Raw genomic sequence first — 6,156 nt, forward strand, 5'->3', positions numbered from 1 at the left:
GGGTACCTTGCCCTGGTCTTAGAGACCCCTGAGCACTGAGCAGAAGAGCAGAGGAGCATTTTGCACAATGGAGAAGCCAGAAGAAAGAGGGTGGCCCAGACGGCTGGGAGGGCCGAGAAGCCCTTCCCACAGGCAAAGACAGAGTCCCCAGCCCCCTGGTTGAGGCCAGGGCACTGGGTCTGTCACCAACTGGGCACTGGAGAGATGAAACCAAAGGTGGGCAGGGGATGGCGACAGCACTGGGGACTATCCCTGTGGGTCCTAGGTCTCTGAAGCCCCTCCCCAATGCCTGTGTCGCGTACAGTTTTATGTACCAATAGGCGACATTTGGCCAGAGGAGAGCCCCCCTCAAACCTAGCCTGACCCAGTCTGTGTCTTCCTAGAGGGGACCTAGTCGGTCCCCATCCCCCTACTTCAGGGCATGTCTCTCGGTAGGGGTAGGGTATATGGGGACATATTTCTCTCCTAGGGTCCCTGAAGCATGTCTCACATCCCAGGGTGGGGAGAAGTTCTCTGGGCATCCCTCACCTCTGGGGGCTCTCTAGGCCCTATCTCTCCCCTTGGGAGCCTCCGGGGGACATGTGTTCCCGCTGAGGACCACAGGAGCATGTCTCCCCACATTACCCAGGCTCTGTGGGGAGCCTGTTTTCCTCCCAGGGTTCCTGGGGGTACTTAAGGCAAGTCAGTCTGGGGCCATCTCTCTTCCCAGGGAAGGGGGCTATCTCTGAAGCATGTCTGGGAAGGGATGTTTCTGGCCCTGCCCCCATCTCTTCTATGGGGGTTTCTCTGCCCTGCAGCACTTTAGGATGAGGCTGGGCATCTCTGAGTTGTCTTTTCTCCTTGGAGCCCTGGGATACCTCTCTATCCCGAGGGTAGGGCCTCTGGAGCCATTTCTTCCCTGGGTCGGGGCTGTCTCCGGGTGTTGGGAGGGCTTGTGTTGGCCATGAGAAAGTCTCTTAAGGGGCGTCTCCACTGGGGACTTCTCTGGGAGGGGGGACTGTGTCTCGCCCGTGGGGTTTCGGGCGGGTGTGTCTGCCCATGGGGAGGGGAGACTGTGTCTCCTCTCCTCGGGTTATCTAGTGGGGAGGGGGGCCGTGTCTCTCTCGTGTGTAGGGGGGTGGGGGTCGGGGTGGGGGGTTTTGGGCGCGTCGGGTGCCCACATTGGGGTCGTGTTTCTCTTGGTTCGTGCCACTTCCCACCGCCTCGCTCCTCCCGGGAAGGGCCCCCGCCCCGCTCCACCCCATCCCTGGCGCTGCGAGCACAATCCCGTTGATTTGTAATGATTTCTGTCTCTTTCTGTCTTTCTCTTTCTCTGACCCCCCCACCCCCCACCTCCCACCCCCGCTGCGAGCATGCGCAGGCACCGCCCCTACCCCCTCCGGTTCGGTTCGTTTCCGGTTTGTTTGCTGAGCTGTCAATGAAAGACCCGTGTAATTATTCCCGAGCTTTACAATAAAAGTGTGAAAACCGGAGCCCACTCCGCTTCTTCCGGGTCCTCGGGCTTGCGTCCCGTGGAGAGTGGGAGCTAAATCTGGAGACCTTGGAAAGGGCTGGGGGACGCGAGGGACAAGAGACTGAGACCCGCACTGATATTAATCGGGGATGGGGTCGAGCTGACGCGTTCTGAGGACAGACCCCTAGTCCATACACCTCAAAGTGACCCCTGCCGGATCCTCTGGGCCCGATCTGCTGTGGGCATCCCCTCCCCCAAGAACTCAGGTGCAGGACGGGGTGGGAGGTGACCGCCGGGGAGGTTTTGTGCTGCGCTGCCTTCTTCCCCGGGCGCCCCCAGGACGTGCAGTCGTTCCTGGGTGTATCCATTACCGCTCCCCACTCTTTGGCAAAGAGTGTGAATTGCGGAACTGGATGGGATAAGGGGCGGGAGACATCTCTCTGTCGCGTTCTCCCACGCTCAGGAACGAGGGTTGGAAGTCGATTTAGGGGAAAGGAACCGAAAAGGTCTCAGCCTCGGTCTCCGACTGCGCTCCCCTCCCCCCTTCCGGGCTCGACCGGCCCCGGCCTCCTCCGTCCGGCTCCCGGGTAAACACCGGCTCCGGAGAGGTCGGAAAACAGAGACCGGATCAGCCGGTTCCTGGCCCCGCCTCCCAAGGCGCTGCTCCCTCCTCCGTCCCTCCCCCCCCACCCGCCCCGCGTCGCGCGCTTTTGCTCGGCCAGCGTCCTCGCTCCCTAGGCCGGTACTGTGTGGGCCTCGCTCCGGACCCCGAGGTCGGTCCAGCCGCTGGGATTAGCCGACCGCAGGGACTAATCCCGGATGAGCCTCGTGTAAACCCGGATCGACCGCGGGGACGGCGGGGGTTGCTGGCACCCCTTCATCCGTTCCCAGACGCGGAGCATCGCGGGGCCTAGAGCCCACCCCGAGGCTCCTTGCTGCTTTAGGAGAGACGCGAGTTGTATCTGCAGTTGGGGGCGGAGCGGGGCAGGAGATGAAGAAGGCAGGGCCGGGATCTGACGCGCCGAGAGCCTGGCCGCGGGGTGACCGGGGTGTGGGGCGGAAAGGCAGAGATCTCTCAGGCAGTATTTGAATCTACGGGGTTAACTCAGCTCCCTAGCTCAGTCTGCAACCGAAGCTCCCTACCTATCCTTCAGTTACAGAATCACAGACCCTCCCCCTACCAGTGGCTGTGGCAACCCTTTCCTAAACCTGAGGCCTCACCTCATTAGAAGAGGTGCTGAATCAGCGGGGGAGGGCCCCGCATTGTCTCCACCCCTGACTTGACCCTACAGTGGAAGGTGAGGAGTTCCTTCTGTTAAGGCCTAGCCCAGGAAAAGATGTCTGAAGTTACGGAAGTTGGAGGAGATGTGGTGGCCGACTGGGTACCAGAATCCTGTCACTGGTTGATTTACTCATTCTACAAACATTTCCTGAGCCCCTCCCATGTGCCAGACCCGCACAGGGTACTGGACCCCAAGAATGACACACAGTCTCTCTGGGAAAGGCAGACAGGTAAACAATGACCACATCTTGTGTTTGCCCCTGCCTTGAGCCGGAAATTCTGGCAGGAGACCCAAAGGCGCTGTCCTCTCCAAAGTCTAGAGGCTTCCTGGAAGGGGTGGTGCCAGAGCTGAGTTTCAAAGGGCAAATGAGGGATAGGCTACTGAGGAAGGGGTCAGCCTTGCAGGCTGAGGAGGAGTGTGTGCCAGGGACTGGAGGTGGAGGAGGTGAGGTGGCTCAGGACAGGAGAAGCTGGAGAAGAAGGCAGGGGCCAGAACTAACGACCTGCTGGTCAACTTAAAGTGCTTGGATTGAGGGGTTGGGGAGGAGCCATTTACAGATTTTAAGCCTGTAAAACAAAAGGTCAGATTTACATTCTTCCAGATTCTGTGTTCCTCCCTTCGCTGCCCCAGGTTTCTCTGGGTTTGCCTGGGTTGGGAGTGGAGATACACAGGCAGACAGACAGGAAGAGGAACCATGTGCAGTTTAGACTGGTTAAGAATGGTCCCTGGCTGGTCACGGTGGCTCACACCTGTAATCCCACCACTTTGGGAGGCCGAGCTGGGCAGATCACGAGGTGAGGAGTTCAAAACCAGCCTGGCCAACATGGGGAAACCCCATCTCTACTAAAAATATCAAAATTAGCTGGGCATGGTGGTGCACACCTGTAATTCCAGCTACTTGGGAGGCTGAGGCAGGAGAATCGTTTGAACCCGGGAGGCAGAGGTTGCAGTGAGCCGAGATTGCGCTACTGCACTCCAGCCTGGGCAACAGAGCAAGACTTCATCTCGGAAAACAAAAGAATGGTCCCCACTTTCCGTCACACTTGGAGTCAGAGAGACCTATGTTAGAAATTTGACTTCTTTTTAGTGGCATGACCTTGGGTAGGTGGCTGAGCCTCAGTTTCTTCTTCTGTAAGGTGGGAATAATAGTGCTTACCATCACCAAAGGTTATTGTGGGGCTTCAATGAGATAATTTGTCCACTTTTTTATCACACATCTAACACCTACTAAGTGGCAGGCACTGTGTCAGGTGCTAGCATTATGGTGCTGAATAAGACAGGCATGATGCCTTCTCTCTCTCTTTCTGGGAACTTGCATTCTAGAGGAAAAGACAGACAATAAACAAATAAATGAGATAATTATAGATTGTGTTAAAGTGCTGTGAAGGAAACAAACAGTGGGACATGAAGGAGGATAACTGGAGGTGGGGGAGGGGAAGGGACTGCTTTACCCAGCCTAGCCAGGGAAGCTTCCATGAGGAAACCTGAAGGTTGGCCAGTGTACTCCAGCCTGGGCGACAAGGTGAGACCCTGTCTCAAAAAAAAGAAAAAAACCCTGAAGGTTTAGAGCTTGGCAAAACTGCAGGGAAATTGCCTTCAAAGGCCCTGAGGTGGGAGAAAAGAGCATTGCCACAGTACTCTAAGACGCTAAGCTTCCTGAGGGCAGTTACCTGGGTCTCTTTTCTTCTAACCTTCTGGGCAAAGTGAGTAGAAATGGAGGGGAGTTGGCCGGGTGTGGTGGCTCACACCTGTAATCTCAGCACTTTGGGAAGCTGAGGCCGGCAGATCACCTGAGGTCAGGAGTTTGAGACCAGCCTGATCAACATGGAAAAACCTCGTCTCTACTAAAAAAAAGAAAAGAAAAAATACAGCCAGACACAGTGGCTCACACCTGTAATCCCAGCAGTTTGGGAGGCCAAGGCAGGCCGATCACGAGGTCAGGAGATTGAGACCATCCTGGCCAACATGGTGAAACCCCGTCTGTACTAAAAATACAAAAAAATTAGCCGGGCGTGGTGGCAGGCACCTGTGGTCCCAGCTACTCAGGAGGCTGAGGCAGGAGAATGGTGTGAACCTGGAAGGCAGAGCTTGCAGTGAGCCGAGATCTTGCTACTGCACTCCAGCCTGGGTGACAGAGCGAGACTCGGTCTCAAAAACAAAAACAAAAAAATTAGCCGAGCATGGTGGTACATGCCTGTAATCCTAGCTACTAGGGAGGCTGAGGCAGGAGAATCGCTTGAACCCAGGAGGCGGAGGTTGCAGTGAGCCGAGATGGCACCATTGCACTCCCGCCTGGGCAACAAGAGTGAAACTATGTCTCTAAAAAAGAAAAAAGAAATGGAGGAGGGTTTCCATCCTGCTGGGCCAACCCACTTCCCCTCCAACCCCATCCCCTGGGGTAATATTGGGGAGATGCGGGCTTCATCAGTCAGCCCATCTGTCCGGCTTAATCTTCCAGCTGTTCTATAGCTGCCCCCAACCCCCCTCCCAGTTTCAGGACAGGTCTCAGCCTGCTTTTTCCCAGTGGGTTCTGGAGTTCCTAGTCCTCTTGGGCAGGAGGAGTAGGTTAGGGCCCCTCCAGAATCTGCCAGTCCAGATCCTGGATGAAACAGAATTTAGTATCCGACTTGCAGGGGCCAAGGGGAGGATGTTTCCCAGATGAAGATGAGCAAGGGGTTTAGGGGTTTAGGCCTTTTGGAATTTCCCCTCGGCTTGGGTCTCGCTTCAGGGAGGCGGCCTGGATCCCTGTCTGGTTCCCCCTCCAAGAATACTTCCTGGAACATGGATACATTTCACATACAGCCGCCCGTCCCTGCTGCAGAGCACACACAGCTCCTCTCACACACACTCACCATCCAGCTGCACCGTGCATCTCCATGGCAACCAGTAGGCCTGGTCCATGGATGTTAGAAATAAGTGCCAGAGGAAGAGGAGAGAGAGAGAGGGAGAGGGAGAAGGGGAGAAAGAGAAATAAAGAGACTTAGAAAGATAACCTAAGGAGAACCCTACCCTTTCCTTACACCCCTCGCCAGGAAGACGTGAGTGGATTCGGGCCCTGAGGATGGAGGAGCTCAGGGTGGGGACTAAGCAGCAGATTAGGGCTGTCTGGACACAGGTAATAGGGCACAGTGGGCAGTGAGGAGCGGGCAGAATCAAAGGAACTTTCTTGACGGTCTGGAGTCTTGGGATAAGAATACTTGGTCTAGGTGAAAAAGGCAGATGGGGGTGGGTGGGTAGGGGTGGGAGATTTGGGGAAGCTACTTTCTCTTCTTCCCGGCCTAATTGACTGTTCAGTCCAAAACCACCTCTTAGTCACTTAGTCTAATTAGAATTGTTCTGGAGAAGACAGTGGAGGAGGGGAAGGAGAAGCAGGGGTGTGAAGGGGGAGGGTGGGTGGAGACAAAGCTGGGTGAAGGTGGG

Source organism: Trachypithecus francoisi, unplaced genomic scaffold, assembly GCF_009764315.1.
Source record: "Trachypithecus francoisi isolate TF-2019V2 unplaced genomic scaffold, Tfra_2.0 Lachesis_group2, whole genome shotgun sequence".
Classification (NCBI taxonomy): Eukaryota; Metazoa; Chordata; class Mammalia; order Primates; family Cercopithecidae; genus Trachypithecus; species Trachypithecus francoisi.